The sequence below is a fragment of the Haliotis rubra genome, unplaced genomic scaffold (assembly GCF_003918875.1).
Source record: "Haliotis rubra isolate DU_JTF1 unplaced genomic scaffold, ASM391887v1 Scf115, whole genome shotgun sequence".
NCBI lineage: Eukaryota > Metazoa > Mollusca > Gastropoda > Lepetellida > Haliotidae > Haliotis > Haliotis rubra.
In genome coordinates this window covers 1-18934 of record NW_025765059.1, presented here as the reverse complement: position 1 = coordinate 18934, position 18934 = coordinate 1, and the positions used below count along the sequence as shown (strand labels likewise).

The window sequence follows — 18934 nt, the reverse complement described above, 5'->3', positions numbered from 1 at the left end:
GTTATTGTGGAACACTATCCCATCCCTCACACACCAGAGGATGAAACACACCATGAGACGTTTCCTTCTGCAAGGACACTTACCTTCCACCACACCAGTCACATCTCAAAATGAGCCCCACCTCGTCAGTTCCGTCTCTGTGGCGCAATCGGTTAGCGCGTTCGGCTGTTAACCGAAAGGTTGGTGGTTCAAGCCCACCCAGGGACGCACTTGCTTTTGTAAACATAAGTAATTGATATTTCGCTCTTTTCATTTTACAGATGTCTATAGTTGACACAAATACATGCTACAAAATGATAATATCAATCTAAGCAAGTTTCTGACGCACTTGGGATATTCATTAATGTCAGGTCGTCATCTCTTGAGCATCCTAATGAACAACAACTCCGTGCACATGCACGGCAGGAATAAAGCCAGTATTCACTCCTTCAACATTCCTGCTATCTATCAGCTTCCAATGTGGTCTAGTGGTTAGGATTCCTGGCTTTCACCCAGGCGGCCCGGTTCGATTCCCGGCATTGGAACAAATTCTTTTCCATCTCACAAGAAAATGAGTTCAACTGCAAGAAGTATGCTTTTGTCATGTGCACAGTCATAAGTAAAAGGCATGCATTTGAATTCATAGATTTAAGTTCATGTATATCCTAGTGTCCACATTTTCCAATACATGCATCAAGTCAGCCAGTGTGTTATTGTGGAACACTATCCCATCCCTCACACACCAGAGGATGAAACACACCATGAGACGTTTCCTTCTGCAAGGACACTTACCTTCCACCACACCAGTCACATCTCAAAATGAGCCCCACCTCGTCAGTTCCGTCTCTGTGGCGCAATCGGTTAGCGCGTTCGGCTGTTAACCGAAAGGTTGGTGGTTCAAGCCCACCCAGGGACGCACTTGCTTTTTGTAAACATAAGTAATTGATATTTCGCTCTTTTTCATTTGACAGATGTCTATAGTTGACACAAATACATGTTACAAAATGATAAGATCAATCTAAGCAAGTTTCTGACGCACTTGGGATATTCATTAATGTCAGGTCGTCATCTCTTGAGCATCCTAATGAACAACAACTCCGTGCACATGCACGGCAGGAATAAAGCCAGTATTCACTCCTTCAACATTCCTGCTATCTATCAGCTTCCAATGTGGTCTAGTGGTTAGGATTCCTGGCTTGGGGTTACCTCCCTTGATTCGGAGGTGTGTGGACGTGTTGACGAGAGAGTGATAGATTTTCTCGGATATCATCGTTTATACTTGCGTCTGGATTTCAATTCGGTGCTTAGAAGGTAGGAGAACATTCACAATGTAATTGTAGGTGAACCTACCGTATTAGCAAGCACTTTGGTGCGTGCTCAAGACTTTGTCTTTCTTGTTGATATCTTGCCGACTGGATACAAAATGGCGGACATCAAATCAAAAAGAAAGTATCAGAAAGACTGCACAATTGAAGTTCATGTTGGAGATAATAAAGTTATAAGTGCAACTATGCTATCCAATGCATTGGTGGAATATGTATCTGATGTGTGGGCATGTGTTTTGAAAGGCACCGATTGCTATGACGTAACAGTCCCAGATACTACCGAAGCAAGGATTCTTGCAGAAACCGATGACTTGGTCATAGGAGATCAACACATCTCATTTAGACTTCTTCACAGTGACAGCGTGGTGGTGTCATTTTACATCTCCGCCTTACATTGATGATGTAGAAATTGAAAGGCTTCTCATCAAAAGAGGAATAACAATGAAAAGTGATATACAACACAGGACTCTGAAAGGCACAAACATTTTTGACGGAACACGATATGTGCGGGTTGTATTTCCCCCTCAGTGCACCTCATTACCATATTCTATGGGATTTAACACCCTAGATGGATATAGGTACTTTAGAGTTATACATAACAATCAAGAGCGTTTATGTTTCAAGTGCAATTCTGGGGGCCACATGGTCAAAGATTGCCCAAATACCAAATGCTTTAAATGCAATGGACAAGGGCATATAGCCAGAAATTGCAATGCAGAAAGAAAACAGGAACGCAATTGCGATATATGTTTTCGTTCAATTGATATTTGCAACTGTTTCTCTGATGTTGAAGATAATGATCAGAGCAGTGTTTCTGATTCTGAGCTGGAGAGAGAGCTAGCCCCAACGAAATCTTGGGATGAGGTTCCTCTGGACCATGAGTCAAATGAGAACCATACAGATGGACCAGAAGAAGAAAAAGACAATGAAGAGGAAGAGACAAAAGGAGAAGAAAAGGAAAGAAAGGCTGAGGAACCACATCCACGTGCAGTTCCGTCTTCTGAGATCATTCCTAGTTGTGACAAGGAGAAGGACAATGACAGCACGGACAAGAACGCTTTGTCTCAAGATAGACTTGACATAACAGAAGATGATAAAGACATTCAACAAACACTTGTGACACCTGCTAAGTGGACAATTTCTTCACGTAAACGTGCAAGAAGGCACAAACTACAGCCAAAGTTAACAGACACAGTAATACATAGCAATGACTTGAAAAATAAAGTGAGAGAAAGCAAAAAAGACCAACAAAAGAAAAAGAAAGCAGAAAAGGTCAACGACAGAAGAGAACTATCAGGTGTGTCGAAAAGTGTTATGGAAACCTCATAATGTTGTTCATTATCCATCTATTGCTCTTTATTGTAATGGTCACAATATGGTCATGGAATGTAAATGGACTCCGTGATATAGCTAAAATGCAAAATGTATTTGCACTAATTCAGAATTCGCACGTTGATATTGCATTTTTGCAGGAAACCTTTTGGTCAGATGAATATATAGAAAAATATAAACATTTATGGCCAGGAACTATTTTATATTCTAATGCAGAAAATGACAGAAGAGGTGTAGCGATATTAGTCTCAACTGGTTTTGAGCAAAAAGTTACGATGCTTAAAAAGATGAAGATGGAAGAATAATAAAGGCTTCTTTATCTATTGAAGATAGAACAGTGAGTTTATTAAATGTGTATGCCCCAAATGAGATTAAGGAGAGAATACATTTCTTCAACAATTTAAGAAAATGGATTGAAAAAGAACATTTAATTTGTGCTGGGGATTTTAATGAGATAATAAATCCTTTACTTGATAAGGGCATAAATAATACATCGTTTAACATTCAAAGTAGCAACGTTTTAAACAATTTTCTCACCAATAACAACTTTGTTGATATATGGAGGTATAAAAACTATGACAAAAAAGAGTTTACTAGAATGCAGTATGTGTTAGGAGTTCTTAAACAATCTAGAATTGATCTCATAATTGTTTCAAGAGATCTTATTACAAGCGCTATAAACAGTTACATTAGATACTCCTCTGTGAGTGATCACAGCATAGTTGCACTGAGGTTGGACTTTTCTTCAGTAGAAAGAGGTCCTGGGGTATGGATTTTTAATAATCAGCTTCTGGAAGATTTTACATTCTACCTAAGAATTATTGCATTAATAGAGGAGGCAAAACAGTGCCCTTTACTTAAAACAGAGCCATTGATATGGTGGGATAACTTAAAATACAAGTTCAAAACATTTTCCAGATTTTATGCATCTAAAAAAGGCAACCAAGCAAAAGCTGATTATTACAAAATTCAAAATAAGCTTAGAATTGAATATCATAAAATATCCTCCATTCCTGGCTATACATCTACTGATTTACAATCATTGGAAAATGAACTTGAGATATATGAGAATAATAAATGCAAGGGTGCCATTCTCAGGTCAAAAGCACAGTGCACGCTGGATTCAGATAGAAACACCAGTTACTTTCTGAATCTTGAAAAAACTAAACAACAGGCTAATTCAATAACATCACTCTTCAAGGAAGATGGTACGATAGCCAGGAGCACAGAGGATATTTTGGATACTGCTCAGCAATTTTACTCATCCTTATTTAATGCCGAGCAATGTAATTTAGTAAAACAACAGGGCCTCATTGATAACATTGAAAAAAAACTTTCTGAGGGAAGAAAAAAAATTCATGTGACCTACCTATTTCTCAGAGTGAGCTTACAGTGGCACTCAAAGGAATGAAAAGAATAAATCACCTGGCCCGGACGGGCTAACTGTTGAGTTTTATTTAAAGTTTTGGGATATTTTATGTCCCTTCTTTTTAGAAGTTGTGGATGGTATACACAAAGAACATAATCTTTCTCGTTCCATGAAAAAGAGTATTATCAGTTTGTTATTAAGCACAGGGCCTCATTGATAACATTGAAAAAAACTTTCTGAGGAAGAAAAATTCATGTGACCTACCTATTTCTCAGAGTGAGCTTACAGTGGCACTCAAAGGAATGAAAAAGAATAAATCACCTGGCCCGGACGGGCTAACTGTTGAGTTTTATTTAAAGTTTTGGGATATTTTATGTCCCTTCTTTTTAGAAGTTGTGGATGGTATACACAAAGAACATAATCTTTCTCGTTCCATGAAAAAGAGTATTATCAGTTTGTTTTATAAAAGAAAGGAGACAAGAGAGACATTAAGTGTTATAGACCTATTTCATTGATTAATGTAGATTCTAAACTCATATCAAGAGTGTTATCGTTGAGATTGAGAAATGTCATGGCTTCAATTGTCTCCCTGAACAATCTTGTTGTGTACCAGGAAGAGACATAGCCAACAACCTTCACTCTGTTCGAGATGTTATTGATGTTATCAATAATCGTAATGATGACTCATATCTCATAAAATAGATCAAGAAAAAGCTTTTGACAGGGTTTCACACCAATATTTATTTCAAATTCTTAGGAAATTTAACTTTGGAGATTTATTCATTTCATGGATTAAGATCTTATATACTGATATAAAGAGTTCTGTGAAGTGCAATGGCCATTTGACACCGTATTTCACACTAACCCGTGGAGTTCGGCAAGGGATCCAATGAGTTCTATGCTATACGTTTTGATATCAGAGCCACTGAATTTAATCATCAGAAATAATCCTGATATTCATGGAATTAGCATCAGCAATGATATTAACTCTTTAATATACCAACATGCTGATGACACTACAATTACTGTCTCAGATGTTAACTCTGTCCTTGAAACATTTAGTACAGTTAACCTATATTGTGAGGCAACAGGTGCAAAATCAACATTGAAAAATCTGAAATTTTGTTATTGGGTAAAAATAGGTTTAGTGATTTTTCAATCAAAATTCCGGTTAAAGTTAAGAGGGATTGTATAGAAATACTGGGCATTTATTTTGGCATGGACAAAGCAATGTGTGAAACATTAAATTGGGGAAAGAAAATAGACAAAATACAAGCACTGTTAAATTCATGGCTACGCAGACAACTTACTTTACAAGGCAGAGCCATTGTTATTAATATCTTGATGAGCTCTCGTTTGTGGTATATGTTCACTGTACTACCTGTTCCGTATTGGGTTGAGAATAAATTCACTCAATTGTTCAGGAATTTTTTGTGGCACAATAAAACTGCCAAAATAGCAACAATACATGCATTGGTGTTTGTTTAGATGGAGGTCTTAATATACCAAATTTACGTTTACGAAAATATGCATTGAGGCTGAAATTGCTGAGAGTCTTTGTCAATTGCCAGCTCAATTGTATTTGGAAACAAACCATTGTATATTTTATGTCACATCTTTTGACAATGAACTTAGGAATTTATGCATTATCTCTTGAATATGATAAAACCTATTTACAGAATATAAGCCCATTTTATGCTGAACTATTAGCTGCATGGAATGAATTGAACGAAGGAAAAAGACCATTACTTAAAAATGTAGAAGACATCATGAATCAGCCACTATTTAAAAATCCATTAATTACATTTAATGGAAAAACTCTTATGTTTCAATCGTTTATTTCAAGTGGAATTATTTGTATCAAACATATTTGTTTTGAAGTCATTCCAAAATTCATGTCTGGACACATTATTGTGAAAATAGTCCATGACACCTTACCTGAGATGGATATTAGTACCATACAACAATGTTATGGGGTTATTTTATTAGCGCTTCCATCAGAGTGGAAAAAGATAATTTTATCAGAGGTTGCCACAAAGCCCCCCTCAGGGAACATAATATGCACTGTTGATGAACAGGATCTGTCTGTTGATTTATTTACAACAAAATTTTGTTATGAAGTTCTCAGGAAAAAACATTTCAAGAAACCAGTAGCTATCTCTTGGTGGAATCAAATTGCTTTAGATATCAATTGGAAAGATATTTGGCTGAATGTATGGGGAAAAGATAAATCAACAGATTCCGTACAGTTAGATTTCAAAATTGCTCATAATATTGTCTTCACATATGATAAACTCCTAAAAATTGGACTGTCAAACACTGATGTTTGTCCAGTGTGTCAAAGTGAAACAGAAGACATTTTACATCTATTCATCTTCTGCAAAGAGTTATCTTCCTTGCAAGAACTGGTGACTGAAATGTTGACAGATGTGTGCCAGGATACAGGATTTAGTTTTGGACAGTTATCCCTCTGGTTATTGTTTGGATTCTTACCAGAAAAGAAGTTGTCATGTAAATCATTCATGGACATTGTATTGTCAATTTATCGTCTTGCTGTATTTAAAAGGAGAGTTATATTGAGCCAAAACACAATCTCATTTCACATGAGGGCATTTTTCAAATCATTGATAAAACGCCATTTTAGCCTGTTGTTGTATAAATATTCGAAAACAAATCAATCACACATTTTCACTCAAAAATATGTCATGAGCAATGCATTCATATCGTTAGATGGAAATGAGATTATTCTCAATCCACCTTTAGATTAGAACAATACGTAGTTCATTACATCTGTAGAAGTGCATGTATTAGAGCTGAATGAAATACATTTCATATTTATTCATGTACACATGTGGATTGTAAATTGTAAAATACTTATGAATATGCTTTCTCTCTTTACAATTGATATGTTAACCACTACCACCCAAACTCTGTGATAAATATTTTATTTTTGAGGTGGTAGTGTGAGCACTGTCTGCGCCTGTAATTATCCAATCATGTGAATAAATATTTTAATGAAAAAAAAAAAGGATTCCTGGCTTTCACCCAGGCGGCCCGGGTTCGATTCCCGGCATTGGAACAAATTCTTTTTCCATCTCACAAGAAAATGAGTTCAACTGCAAGAAGTATGTTTTTGTCATGTGCACAGTCATAAGTAAAAGGCATGCATTTGAATTCATAGATTTAAGTTCATGTATATCCTAGTGTCCACATTTTCCAATACATGCATCAAGTCAGCCAGTGTGTTATTGTGGAACACTATCCCATCCCTCACACACCAGAGGATGAAACACACCATGAGACGTTTCCTTCTGCAAGGACACTTACCTTCCACCACACCAGTCACATCTCAAAATGAGCCCCACCTCGTCAGTTCCGTCTCTGTGGCGCAATCGGTTAGCGCGTTCGGCTGTTAACCGAAAGGTTGGTGGTTCAAGCCCACCCAGGGACGCACTTGCTTTTTGTAAACATAAGTAATTGATATTTCGCTCTTTTTCATTTTACAGATGTCTATAGTTGACACAAATACATGCTACAAAATGATAATATCAATCTAAGCAAGTTTCTGACGCACTTGGGATATTCATTAATGTCAGGTCGTCATCTCTTGAGCATCCTAATGAACAACAACTCCGTGCACATGCACGGCAGGAATAAAGCCAGTATTCACTCCTTCAACATTCCTGCTATCTATCAGCTTCCAATGTGGTCTAGTGGTTAGGATTCCTGGCTTTCACCCAGGCGGCCCGGGTTCGATTCCCGGCATTGGAACAAATTCTTTTCCCATCTCACAAGAAAATGAGTTCAACTGCAAGAAGTATGTTTTTGTCATGTGCACAGTCATAAGTAAAAGGCATGCATTTGAATTCATAGATTTAAGTTCATGTATATCCTAGTGTCCACATTTTCCAATACATGCATCAAGTCAGCCAGTGTGTTATTGTGGAACACTATCCCATCCCTCACACACCAGAGGATGAAACACACCATGAGACGTTTCCTTCTGCAAGGACACTTACCTTCCACCACACCAGTCACATCTCAAAATGAGCCCCACCTCGTCAGTTCCGTCTCTGTGGCGCAATCGGTTAGCGCGTTCGGCTGTTAACCGAAAGGTTGGTGGTTCAAGCCCACCCAGGGACGCACTTGCTTTTTGTAAACATAAGTAATTGATATTTCGCTCTTTTTCATTTTACAGATGTCTATAGTTGACACAAATACATGCTACAAAATGATAATATCAATCTAAGCAAGTTTCTGACGCACTTGGGATATTCATTAATGTCAGGTCGTCATCTCTTGAGCATCCTAATGAACAACAACTCCGTGCACATGCACGGCAGGAATAAAGCCAGTATTCACTCCTTCAACATTCCTGCTATCTATCAGCTTCCAATGTGGTCTAGTGGTTAGGATTCCTGGCTTTCACCCAGGCGGCCCGGGTTCGATTCCCGGCATTGGAACAAATTCTTTTCCATCTCACAAGAAAATGAGTTCAACTGCAAGAAGTATGTTTTGTCATGTGCACAGTCATAAGTAAAAGGCATGCATTTGAATTCATAGATTTAAGTTCATGTATATCCTAGTGTCCACATTTTCCAATACATGCATCAAGTCAGCCAGTGTGTTATTGTGGAACACTATCCCATCCCTCACACACCAGAGGATGAAACACACCATGAGACGTTTCCTTCTGCAAGGACACTTACCTTCCACCACACCAGTCACATCTCAAAATGAGCCCCACCTCGTCAGTTCCGTCTCTGTGGCGCAATCGGTTAGCGCGTTCGGCTGTTAACCGAAAGGTTGGTGGTTCAAGCCCACCCAGGGACGCACTTGCTTTTGTAAACATAAGTAATTGATATTTCGCTCTTTTTCATTTTACAGATGTCTATAGTTGACACAAATACATGCTACAAAATGATAATATCAATCTAAGCAAGTTTCTGACGCACTTGGGATATTCATTAATGTCAGGTCGTCATCTCTTGAGCATCCTAATGAACAACAACTCCGTGCACATGCACGGCAGGAATAAAGCCAGTATTCACTCCTTCAACATTCCTGCTATCTATCAGCTTCCAATGTGGTCTAGTGGTTAGGATTCCTGGCTTTCACCCAGGCGGCCCGGGTTCGATTCCCGGCATTGGAACAAATTCTTTTTCCATCTCACAAGAAAATGAGTTCAACTGCAAGAAGTATGTTTTGTCATGTGCACAGTCATAAGTAAAAGGCATGCATTTGAATTCATAGATTTAAGTTCATGTATATCCTAGTGTCCACATTTTCCAATACATGCATCAAGTCAGCCAGTGTGTTATTGTGGAACACTATCCCATCCCTCACACACCAGAGGATGAAACACACCATGAGACGTTTCCTTCTGCAAGGACACTTACCTTCCACCACACCAGTCACATCTCAAAATGAGCCCCACCTCGTCAGTTCCGTCTCTGTGGCGCAATCGGTTAGCGCGTTCGGCTGTTAACCGAAAGGTTGGTGGTTCAAGCCCACCCAGGGACGCACTTGCTTTTTGTAAACATAAGTAATTGATATTTCGCTCTTTTTCATTTTACAGATGTCTATAGTTGACACAAATACATGCTGCAAAATGATAATATCAATCTAAGCAAGTTTCTGACGCACTTGGGATATTCATTAATGTCAGGTCGTCATCTCTTGAGCATCCTAATGAACAACAACTCCGTGCACATGCACGGCAGGAATAAAGCCAGTATTCACTCCTTCAACATTCCTGCTATCTATCAGCTTCCAATGTGGTCTAGTGGTTAGGATTCCTGGCTTTCACCCAGGCGGCCCGGGTTCGATTCCCGGCATTGGAACAAATTCTTTTTCCATCTCACAAGAAAATGAGTTCAACTGCAAGAAGTATGTTTTGTCATGTGCACAGTCATAAGTAAAAGGCATGCATTTGAATTCATAGATTTAAGTTCATGTATATCCTAGTGTCCACATTTTCCAATACATGCATCAAGTCAGCCAGTGTGTTATTGTGGAACACTATCCCATCCCTCACACACCAGAGGATGAAACACACCATGAGACGTTTCCTTCTGCAAGGACACTTACCTTCCACCACACCAGTCACATCTCAAAATGAGCCCCACCTCGTCAGTTCCGTCTCTGTGGCGCAATCGGTTAGCGCGTTCGGCTGTTAACCGAAAGGTTGGTGGTTCAAGCCCACCCAGGGACGCACTTGCTTTTTGTAAACATAAGTAATTGATATTTCGCTCTTTTCATTTTACAGATGTCTATAGTTGACACAAATACATGCTACAAAATGATAATATCAATCTAAGCAAGTTTCTGACGCACTTGGGATATTCATTAATGTCAGGTCGTCATCTCTTGAGCATCCTAATGAACAACAACTCCGTGCACATGCACGGCAGGAATAAAGCCAGTATTCACTCCTTCAACATTCCTGCTATCTATCAGCTTCCAATGTGGTCTAGTGGTTAGGATTCCTGGCTTTCACCCAGGCGGCCCGGGTTCGATTCCCGGCATTGGAACAAATTCTTTTTCCATCTCACAAGAAAATGAGTTCAACTGCAAGAGTATGTTTTTGTCATGTGCACAGTCATAAGTAAAAGGCATGCATTTGAATTCATAGATTTAAGTTCATGTATATCCTAGTGTCCACATTTTCCAATACATGCATCAAGTCAGCCAGTGTGTTATTGTGGAACACTATCCCATCCCTCACACACCAGAGGATGAAACACACCATGAGACGTTTCCTTCTGCAAGGACACTTACCTTCCACCACACCAGTCACATCTCAAAATGGGCCCCACCTCGTCAGTTCCGTCTCTGTGGCGCAATCGGTTAGCGCGTTCGGCTGTTAACCGAAAGGTTGGTGGTTCAAGCCCACCCAGGGACGCACTTGCTTTTTGTAAACATAAGTAATTGATATTTCGCTCTTTTTCATTTTACAGATGTCTATAGTTGACACAAATACATGCTACAAAATGATAATATCAATCTAAGCAAGTTTCTGACGCACTTGGGATATTCATTAATGTCAGGTCGTCATCTCTTGAGCATCCTAATGAACAACAACTCCGTGCACATGCACGGCAGGAATAAAGCCAGTATTCACTCCTTCAACATTCCTGCTATCTATCAGCTTCCAATGTGGTCTAGTGGTTAGGATTCCTGGCTTTCACCCAGGCGGCCCGGGTTCGATTCCCGGCATTGGAACAAATTCTTTTTCCATCTCACAAGAAAATGAGTTCAACTGCAAGAAGTATGTTTTTGTCATGTGCACAGTCATAAGTAAAAGGCATGCATTTGAATTCATAGATTTAAGTTCATGTATATCCTAGTGTCCACATTTTCCAATACATGCATCAAGTCAGCCAGTGTGTTATTGTGGAACACTATCCATCCCTCACACACCAGAGGATGAAACACACCATGAGACGTTTCCTTCTGCAAGGACACTTACCTTCCACCACACCAGTCACATCTCAAAATGAGCCCCACCTCGTCAGTTCCGTCTCTGTGGCGCAATCGGTTAGCGCGTTCGGCTGTTAACCGAAAGGTTGGTGGTTCAAGCCCACCCAGGGACGCACTTGCTTTTGTAAACATAAGTAATTGATATTTCGCTCTTTTTCATTTTACAGATGTCTATAGTTGACACAAATACATGCTTCAAAATGATAATATCAATCTAAGCAAGTTTCTGACGCACTTGGGATATTCATTAATGTCAGGTCGTCATCTCTTGAGCATCCTAATGAACAACAACTCCGTGCACATGCACGGCAGGAATAAAGCCAGTATTCACTCCTTCAACATTCCTGCTATCTATCAGCTTCCAATGTGGTCTAGTGGTTAGGATTCCTGGCTTTCACCCAGGCGGCCCGGGTTCGATTCCCGGCATTGGAACAAATTCTTTTCCATCTCACAAGAAAATGAGTTCAACTGCAAGAGAGTATGTTTTGTCATGTGCACAGTCATAAGTAAAAGCATGCATTTGAATTCATAGATTTAAGTTCATGTATATCCTAGTGTCCACATTTTCCAATACATGCATCAAGTCAGCCAGTGTGTTATTGTGGAACACTATCCCATCCCTCACACACCAGAGGATGAAACACACCATGAGACGTTTCCTTCTGCAAGGACACTTACCTTCCACCACACCAGTCACATCTCAAAATGAGCCCCACCTCGTCAGTTCCGTCTCTGTGGCGCAATCGGTTAGCGCGTTCGGCTGTTAACCGAAGGTTGGTGGTTCAAGCCCACCCAGGGACGCACTTGCTTTTTGTAAACATAAGTAATTGATATTTCGCTCTTTTTCATTTTACAGATGTCTATAGTTGACACAAATACATGCTTCAAAATGATAATATCAATCTAAGCAAGTTTCTGACGCACTTGGGATATTCATTAATGTCAGGTCGTCATCTCTTGAGCATCCTAATGAACAACAACTCCGTGCACATGCACGGCAGGAATAAAGCCAGTATTCACTCCTTCAACATTCCTGCTATCTATCAGCTTCCAATGTGGTCTAGTGGTTAGGATTCTGGCTTTCACCCAGGCGGCCCGGGTTCGATTCCCGGCATTGGAACAAATTCTTTTTCCATCTCACAAGAAAATGAGTTCAACTGCAAGAAGTATGTTTTTGTCATGTGCACAGTCATAAGTAAAAGGCATGCATTTGAATTCATAGATTTAAGTTCATGTATATCCTAGTGTCCACATTTTCCAATACATGCATCAAGTCAGCCAGTGTGTTATTGTGGAACACTATCCCATCCCTCACACACCAGAGGATGAAACACACCATGAGACGTTTCCTTCTGCAAGGACACTTACCTTCCACCACACCAGTCACATCTCAAAATGAGCCCCACCTCGTCAGTTCCGTCTCTGTGGCGCAATCGGTTAGCGCGTTCGGCTGTTAACCGAAGGTTGGTGGTTCAAGCCCACCCAGGGACGCACTTGCTTTTTGTAAACATAAGTAATTGATATTTCGCTCTTTTTCATTTTACAGATGTCTATAGTTGACACAAATACATGCTTCAAAATGATAATATCAATCTAAGCAAGTTTCTGACGCACTTGGGATATTCATTAATGTCAGGTCGTCATCTCTTGAGCATCCTAATGAACAACAACTCCGTGCACATGCACGGCAGGAATAAAGCCAGTATTCACTCCTTCAACATTCCTGCTATCTATCAGCTTCCAATGTGGTCTAGTGGTTAGGATTCCTGGCTTTCACCCAGGCGGCCCGGGTTCGATTCCCGGCATTGGAACAAATTCTTTTCCATCTCACAAGAAAATGAGTTCAACTGCAAGAAGTATGTTTTGTCATGTGCACAGTCATAAGTAAAAGGCATGCATTTGAATTCATAGATTTAAGTTCATGTATATCCTAGTGTCCACATTTTCCAATACATGCATCAAGTCAGCCAGTGTGTTATTGTGGAACACTATCCCATCCCTCACACACCAGAGGATGAAACACACCATGAGACGTTTCCTTCTGCAAGGACACTTACCTTCCACCACACCAGTCACATCTCAAAATGAGCCCCACCTCGTCAGTTCCGTCTCTGTGGCGCAATCGGTTAGCGCGTTCGGCTGTTAACCGAAGGTTGGTGGTTCAAGCCCACCAGGGACGCACTTGCTTTTGTAAACATAAGTAATTGATATTTCGCTCTTTTTCATTTTACAGATGTCTATAGTTGACACAAATACATGCTTCAAAATGATAATATCAATCTAAGCAAGTTTCTGACGCACTTGGGATATTCATTAATGTCAGGTCGTCATCTCTTGAGCATCCTAATGAACAACAACTCCGTGCACATGCACGGCAGGAATAAAGCCAGTATTCACTCCTTCAACATTCCTGCTATCTATCAGCTTCCAATGTGGTCTAGTGGTTAGGATTCCTGGCTTTCACCCAGGCGGCCCGGGTTCGATTCCCGGCATTGGAACAAATTCTTTTCCATCTCACAAGAAAATGAGTTCAACTGCAAAAGTATGTTTTTGTCATGTGCACAGTCATAAGTAAAAGGCATGCATTTGAATTCATAGATTTAAGTTCATGTATATCCTAGTGTCCACATTTTCCAATACATGCATCAAGTCAGCCAGTGTGTTATTGTGGAACACTATCCCATCCCTCACACACCAGAGGATGAAACACACCATGAGACGTTTCCTTCTGCAAGGACACTTACCTTCCACCACACCAGTCACATCTCAAAATGAGCCCCACCTCGTCAGTTCCGTCTCTGTGGCGCAATCGGTTAGCGCGTTCGGCTGTTAACCGAAGGTTGGTGGTTCAAGCCCACCAGGGACGCACTTGCTTTTTGTAAACATAAGTAATTGATATTTCGCTCTTTTCATTTTACAGATGTCTATAGTTGACACAAATACATGCTTCAAAATGATAATATCAATCTAAGCAAGTTTCTGACGCACTTGGGATATTCATTAATGTCAGGTCGTCATCTCTTGAGCATCCTAATGAACAACAACTCCGTGCACATGCACGGCAGGAATAAAAGCCAGTATTCACTCCTTCAACATTCCTGCTATCTATCAGCTTCCAATGTGGTCTAGTGGTTTAGGATTCCTGGCTTTCACCCAGGCGGCCCGGGTTCGATTCCCGGCATTGGAACAAATTCTTTTTCCATCTCACAAGAAAATGAGTTCAACTGCAAAAGTATGTTTTGTCATGTGCACAGTCATAAGTAAAAGGCATGCATTTGAATTCATAGATTTAAGTTCATGTATATCCTAGTGTCCACATTTTCCAATACATGCATCAAGTCAGCCAGTGTGTTATTGTGGAACACTATCCCATCCCTCACACACCAGAGGATGAAACACACCATGAGACGTTTCCTTCTGCAAGGACACTTACCTTCCACCACACCAGTCACATCTCAAAATGAGCCCCACCTCGTCAGTTCCGTCTCTGTGGCGCAATCGGTTAGCGCGTTCGGCTGTTAACCGAAGGTTGGTGGTTCAAGCCCACCCAGGGACGCACTTGCTTTTTGTAAACATAAGTAATTGATATTTCGCTCTTTTTCATTTTACAGATGTCTATAGTTGACACAAATACATGCTTCAAAATGATAATATCAATCTAAGCAAGTTTCTGACGCACTTGGGATATTCATTAATGTCAGGTCGTCATCTCTTGAGCATCCTAATGAACAACAACTCCGTGCACATGCACGGCAGGAATAAAGCCAGTATTCACTCCTTCAACATTCCTGCTATCTATCAGCTTCCAATGTGGTCTAGTGGTTAGGATTCCTGGCTTTCACCCAGGCGGCCCGGGTTCGATTCCCGGCATTGGAACAAATTCTTTTTCCATCTCACAGAAAATGAGTTCAACTGCAAGAGTATGTTTTTGTCATGTGCACAGTCATAAGTAAAAGGCATGCATTTGAATTCATAGATTTAAGTTCATGTATATCCTAGTGTCCACATTTTCCAATACATGCATCAAGTCAGCCAGTGTGTTATTGTGGAACACTATCCCATCCCTCACACACCAGAGGATGAAACACACCATGAGACGTTTCCTTCTGCAAGGACACTTACCTTCCACCACACCAGTCACATCTCAAAATGAGCCCCACCTCGTCAGTTCCGTCTCTGTGGCGCAATCGGTTAGCGCGTTCGGCTGTTAACCGAAAGGTTGGTGGTTCAAAGCCCACCCAGGGACGCACTTGCTTTTTGTAAACATAAGTAATTGATATTTCGCTCTTTTTCATTTTACAGATGTCTATAGTTGACACAAATACATGCTTCAAAATGATAATATCAATCTAAGCAAGTTTCTGACGCACTTGGGATATTCATTAATGTCAGGTCGTCATCTCTTGAGCATCCTAATGAACAACAACTCCGTGCACATGCACGGCAGGAATAAAGCCAGTATTCACTCCTTCAACATTCCTGCTATCTATCAGCTTCCAATGTGGTCTAGTGGTTAGGATTCCTGGCTTTCACCCAGGCGGCCCGGGTTCGATTCCCGGCATTGGAACAAATTCTTTTCCATCTCACAAGAAAATGAGTTCAACTGCAAAGAAGTATGTTTTTGTCATGTGCACAGTCATAAGTAAAAGGCATGCATTTGAATTCATAGATTTAAGTTCATGTATATCCTAGTGTCCACATTTTCCAATACATGCATCAAGTCAGCCAGTGTGTTATTGTGGAACACTATCCCATCCCTCACACACCAGAGGATGAAACACACCATGAGACGTTTCCTTCTGCAAGGACACTTACCTTCCACCACACCAGTCACATCTCAAAATGAGCCCCACCTCGTCAGTTCCGTCTCTGTGGCGCAATCGGTTAGCGCGTTCGGCTGTTAACCGAAAGGTTGGTGGTTCAAGCCCACCCAGGGACGCACTTGCTTTTTGTAAACATAAGTAATTGATATTTCGCTCTTTTTCATTTTACAGATGTCTATAGTTGACACAAATACATGCTGCAAAATGATAATATCAATCTAAGCAAGTTTCTGACGCACTTGGGATATTCATTAATGTCAGGTCGTCATCTCTTGAGCATCCTAATGAACAACAACTCCGTGCACATGCACGGCAGGAATAAAACCAGTATTCACTCCTTCAACATTCCTGCTATCTATCAGCTTCCAATGTGGTCTAGTGGTTAGGATTCCTGGCTTTCACCCAGGCGGCCCGGGTTCGATTCCCGGCATTGGAACAAATTCTTTTTCCATCTCACAGAAAATGAGTTCAACTGCAAGAAGTATGTTTTTGTCATGTGCACAGTCATAAGTAAAAGGCATGCATTTGAATTCATAGATTTAAGTTCATGTATATCCTAGTGTCCACATTTTCCAATACATGCATCAAGTCAGCCAGTGTGTTATTGTGGAACACTATCCCATCCCTCACACACCAGAGGATGAAACACACCATGAGACGTTTCCTTCTGCAAAAAGGACACTTACCTTCCACCACACCAGTCACATCTCAAAATGAGCCCCACCTCGTCAGTTCCGTCTCTGTGGCGCAATCGGTTAGCGCGTTCGGCTGTTAACCGAAAGGTTGGTGGTTCAAAGCCCACCCAGGGACGCACTTGCTTTTGTAAACATAAGTAATTGATATTTCGCTCTTTTTCATTTTACAGATGTCTATAGTTGACACAAATACATGCTACAAAATGATAATATCAATCTAAGCAAGTTTCTGACGCACTTGGGATATTCATTAATGTCAGGTCGTCATCTCTTGAGCATCCTAATGAACAACAACTCCGTGCACATGCACGGCAGGAATAAAGCCAGTATTCACTCCTTCAACATTCCTGCTATCTATCAGCTTCCAATGTGGTCTAGTGGTTAGGATTCCTGGCTTTCACCCAGGCGGCCCGGGTTCGATTCCCGGCATTGGAACAAATTCTTTTTCCATCTCACAAGAAAATGAGTTCAACTGCAAGAAGTATGTTTTTGTCATGTGCACAGTCATAAGTAAAAGGCATGCATTTGAATTCATAGATTTAAGTTCATGTATATCCTAGTGTCCACATTTTCCAATACATGCATCAAGTCAGCCAGTGTGTTATTGTGGAACACTATCCCATCCCTCACACACCAGAGGATGAAACACACCATGAGACGTTTCCTTCTGCAAGGACACTTACCTTCCACCACACCAGTCACATCTCAAAATGAGCCCCACCTCGTCAGTTCCGTCTCTGTGGCGCAATCGGTTAGCGCGTTCGGCTGTTAACCGAAAGGTTGGTGGTTCAAGCTTCCACCCAGGGACGCACTTGCTTTTTGTAAACATAAGTAATTGATATTTCGCTCTTTTTCATTTTACAGATGTCTATAGTTGACACAAATACATGCTACAAAATGATAATATCAATCTAAGCAAGTTTCTGACGCACTTGGGATATTCATTAATGTCAGGTCGTCATCTCTTGAGGCATCCTAATGAACAACAACTCCGTGCACATGCACGGCAGGAATAAAACCAGTATTCACTCCTTCAACATTCCTGCTATCTATCAGCTTCCAATGTGGTCTAGTGGTTTAGGATTCCTGGCTTTCACCCAGGCGGCCCGGGTTCGATTCCCGGCATTGGAACAAATTCTTTTTCCATCTCACAAGAAAATGAGTTCAACTGCAAAGAAGTATGCTTTTGTCATGTGCACAGTCATAAGTAAAAGGCATGCATTTGAATTCATAGATTTAAGTTCATGTATATCCTAGTGTCCACATTTTCCAATACATGCATCAAGTCAGCCAGTGTGTTATTGTGGAACACTATCCCATCCCTCACACACCAGAGGATGAAACACACCATGAGACGTTTCCTTCTGCAAGGACATCTTACCTTCCACCACACCAGTCACATCTCAAAATGAGCCCCACCTCGTCAGTTCCGTCTCTGTGGCGCAATCGGTTAGCGCGTTCGGCTGTTAACCGAAAGGTTGGTGGTTCAAGCCCACCCAGGGACGCACTTGCTTTTGTAAACATAAGTAATTGATATTTCCAGCTCTTTTCATTTTACAGATGTCTATAGTTGACACAAATACATGCTTCAAAAAATGATAATATCAATCTAAGCAAGTTTCTGACGCACTTGGGATATTCCATTAATGTCAGGTCGTCATCTCTTGAGCATCCTAATGAACAACAACTCCGTGCACATGCACGGCAGGAATAAAGCCAGTATTTACTCCTTCCAACATTCCTGCTATCTATCAGCTTCAATGTGGTCTAGTGAGGTGGATTTAGGATTCCTGGCTTTCCGCACCCAGGCGGCTCCGGGTTCGATTCCCGGCATTGGAACAAATTCTTTTTTCCATCTCACAAGAAAATGAGTTCAACTGCAAGAGTATGTTTTTGGCTCATGTGCACAGTCATAGAAGTAAAAGGCAT

General features: G+C 40.7%; 36 non-coding genes across 36 annotated transcripts; all 36 read left to right on the top strand.

Moving 5' to 3' along the window:
* Nucleotides 1–133: 133 nt before the first annotated feature.
* Trnan-guu lies at nt 134–207 on the top strand. The gene has a single exon. It is a non-coding gene; the product is annotated as a tRNA-Asn (tRNA).
* A 246-nt stretch (nt 208–453) lies between these two features.
* Trnae-uuc lies at nt 454–524 on the top strand. Its single transcript has one exon. It is a non-coding gene; the product is annotated as a tRNA-Glu (tRNA).
* Nucleotides 525–821: 297 nt separating this feature from the next.
* On the top strand, nt 822–895 carry Trnan-guu. The gene has a single exon. It is a non-coding gene; the product is annotated as a tRNA-Asn (tRNA).
* A 6487-nt stretch (nt 896–7382) lies between these two features.
* Trnan-guu lies at nt 7383–7456 on the top strand. The gene has a single exon. It is a non-coding gene; the product is annotated as a tRNA-Asn (tRNA).
* A 248-nt stretch (nt 7457–7704) lies between these two features.
* On the top strand, nt 7705–7776 carry Trnae-uuc. The gene has a single exon. It is a non-coding gene; the product is annotated as a tRNA-Glu (tRNA).
* Nucleotides 7777–8074: 298 nt separating this feature from the next.
* Trnan-guu lies at nt 8075–8148 on the top strand. The gene has a single exon. It is a non-coding gene; the product is annotated as a tRNA-Asn (tRNA).
* Nucleotides 8149–8396: 248 nt separating this feature from the next.
* Nucleotides 8397–8468, top strand: Trnae-uuc. The gene has a single exon. It is a non-coding gene; the product is annotated as a tRNA-Glu (tRNA).
* A 296-nt stretch (nt 8469–8764) lies between these two features.
* Nucleotides 8765–8838, top strand: Trnan-guu. The gene has a single exon. It is a non-coding gene; the product is annotated as a tRNA-Asn (tRNA).
* Nucleotides 8839–9085: 247 nt separating this feature from the next.
* On the top strand, nt 9086–9157 carry Trnae-uuc. The gene has a single exon. It is a non-coding gene; the product is annotated as a tRNA-Glu (tRNA).
* Nucleotides 9158–9454: 297 nt separating this feature from the next.
* Nucleotides 9455–9528, top strand: Trnan-guu. Its single transcript has one exon. It is a non-coding gene; the product is annotated as a tRNA-Asn (tRNA).
* Nucleotides 9529–9776: 248 nt separating this feature from the next.
* Nucleotides 9777–9848, top strand: Trnae-uuc. The gene has a single exon. It is a non-coding gene; the product is annotated as a tRNA-Glu (tRNA).
* A 297-nt stretch (nt 9849–10145) lies between these two features.
* Trnan-guu lies at nt 10146–10219 on the top strand. The gene has a single exon. It is a non-coding gene; the product is annotated as a tRNA-Asn (tRNA).
* Nucleotides 10220–10466: 247 nt separating this feature from the next.
* Trnae-uuc lies at nt 10467–10538 on the top strand. The gene has a single exon. It is a non-coding gene; the product is annotated as a tRNA-Glu (tRNA).
* A 297-nt stretch (nt 10539–10835) lies between these two features.
* Trnan-guu lies at nt 10836–10909 on the top strand. Its single transcript has one exon. It is a non-coding gene; the product is annotated as a tRNA-Asn (tRNA).
* A 248-nt stretch (nt 10910–11157) lies between these two features.
* Nucleotides 11158–11229, top strand: Trnae-uuc. Its single transcript has one exon. It is a non-coding gene; the product is annotated as a tRNA-Glu (tRNA).
* Nucleotides 11230–11526: 297 nt separating this feature from the next.
* Nucleotides 11527–11600, top strand: Trnan-guu. The gene has a single exon. It is a non-coding gene; the product is annotated as a tRNA-Asn (tRNA).
* Nucleotides 11601–11847: 247 nt separating this feature from the next.
* Trnae-uuc lies at nt 11848–11919 on the top strand. Its single transcript has one exon. It is a non-coding gene; the product is annotated as a tRNA-Glu (tRNA).
* Nucleotides 11920–12215: 296 nt separating this feature from the next.
* Trnan-guu lies at nt 12216–12288 on the top strand. Its single transcript has one exon. It is a non-coding gene; the product is annotated as a tRNA-Asn (tRNA).
* Nucleotides 12289–12536: 248 nt separating this feature from the next.
* Nucleotides 12537–12607, top strand: Trnae-uuc. The gene has a single exon. It is a non-coding gene; the product is annotated as a tRNA-Glu (tRNA).
* Nucleotides 12608–12905: 298 nt separating this feature from the next.
* Trnan-guu lies at nt 12906–12978 on the top strand. Its single transcript has one exon. It is a non-coding gene; the product is annotated as a tRNA-Asn (tRNA).
* Nucleotides 12979–13226: 248 nt separating this feature from the next.
* Nucleotides 13227–13298, top strand: Trnae-uuc. Its single transcript has one exon. It is a non-coding gene; the product is annotated as a tRNA-Glu (tRNA).
* A 296-nt stretch (nt 13299–13594) lies between these two features.
* Trnan-guu lies at nt 13595–13666 on the top strand. The gene has a single exon. It is a non-coding gene; the product is annotated as a tRNA-Asn (tRNA).
* Nucleotides 13667–13913: 247 nt separating this feature from the next.
* On the top strand, nt 13914–13985 carry Trnae-uuc. The gene has a single exon. It is a non-coding gene; the product is annotated as a tRNA-Glu (tRNA).
* A 296-nt stretch (nt 13986–14281) lies between these two features.
* On the top strand, nt 14282–14353 carry Trnan-guu. The gene has a single exon. It is a non-coding gene; the product is annotated as a tRNA-Asn (tRNA).
* A 248-nt stretch (nt 14354–14601) lies between these two features.
* Trnae-uuc lies at nt 14602–14674 on the top strand. Its single transcript has one exon. It is a non-coding gene; the product is annotated as a tRNA-Glu (tRNA).
* A 296-nt stretch (nt 14675–14970) lies between these two features.
* Nucleotides 14971–15043, top strand: Trnan-guu. The gene has a single exon. It is a non-coding gene; the product is annotated as a tRNA-Asn (tRNA).
* A 248-nt stretch (nt 15044–15291) lies between these two features.
* Nucleotides 15292–15363, top strand: Trnae-uuc. The gene has a single exon. It is a non-coding gene; the product is annotated as a tRNA-Glu (tRNA).
* Nucleotides 15364–15659: 296 nt separating this feature from the next.
* Trnan-guu lies at nt 15660–15734 on the top strand. The gene has a single exon. It is a non-coding gene; the product is annotated as a tRNA-Asn (tRNA).
* A 248-nt stretch (nt 15735–15982) lies between these two features.
* Trnae-uuc lies at nt 15983–16054 on the top strand. The gene has a single exon. It is a non-coding gene; the product is annotated as a tRNA-Glu (tRNA).
* Nucleotides 16055–16352: 298 nt separating this feature from the next.
* Nucleotides 16353–16426, top strand: Trnan-guu. The gene has a single exon. It is a non-coding gene; the product is annotated as a tRNA-Asn (tRNA).
* A 248-nt stretch (nt 16427–16674) lies between these two features.
* Trnae-uuc lies at nt 16675–16746 on the top strand. Its single transcript has one exon. It is a non-coding gene; the product is annotated as a tRNA-Glu (tRNA).
* Nucleotides 16747–17046: 300 nt separating this feature from the next.
* Nucleotides 17047–17121, top strand: Trnan-guu. Its single transcript has one exon. It is a non-coding gene; the product is annotated as a tRNA-Asn (tRNA).
* Nucleotides 17122–17368: 247 nt separating this feature from the next.
* On the top strand, nt 17369–17440 carry Trnae-uuc. Its single transcript has one exon. It is a non-coding gene; the product is annotated as a tRNA-Glu (tRNA).
* Nucleotides 17441–17738: 298 nt separating this feature from the next.
* Nucleotides 17739–17814, top strand: Trnan-guu. The gene has a single exon. It is a non-coding gene; the product is annotated as a tRNA-Asn (tRNA).
* A 249-nt stretch (nt 17815–18063) lies between these two features.
* Nucleotides 18064–18136, top strand: Trnae-uuc. Its single transcript has one exon. It is a non-coding gene; the product is annotated as a tRNA-Glu (tRNA).
* Nucleotides 18137–18436: 300 nt separating this feature from the next.
* Nucleotides 18437–18510, top strand: Trnan-guu. The gene has a single exon. It is a non-coding gene; the product is annotated as a tRNA-Asn (tRNA).
* The last annotated feature ends 424 nt before the right edge of the window (nt 18511–18934 follow it).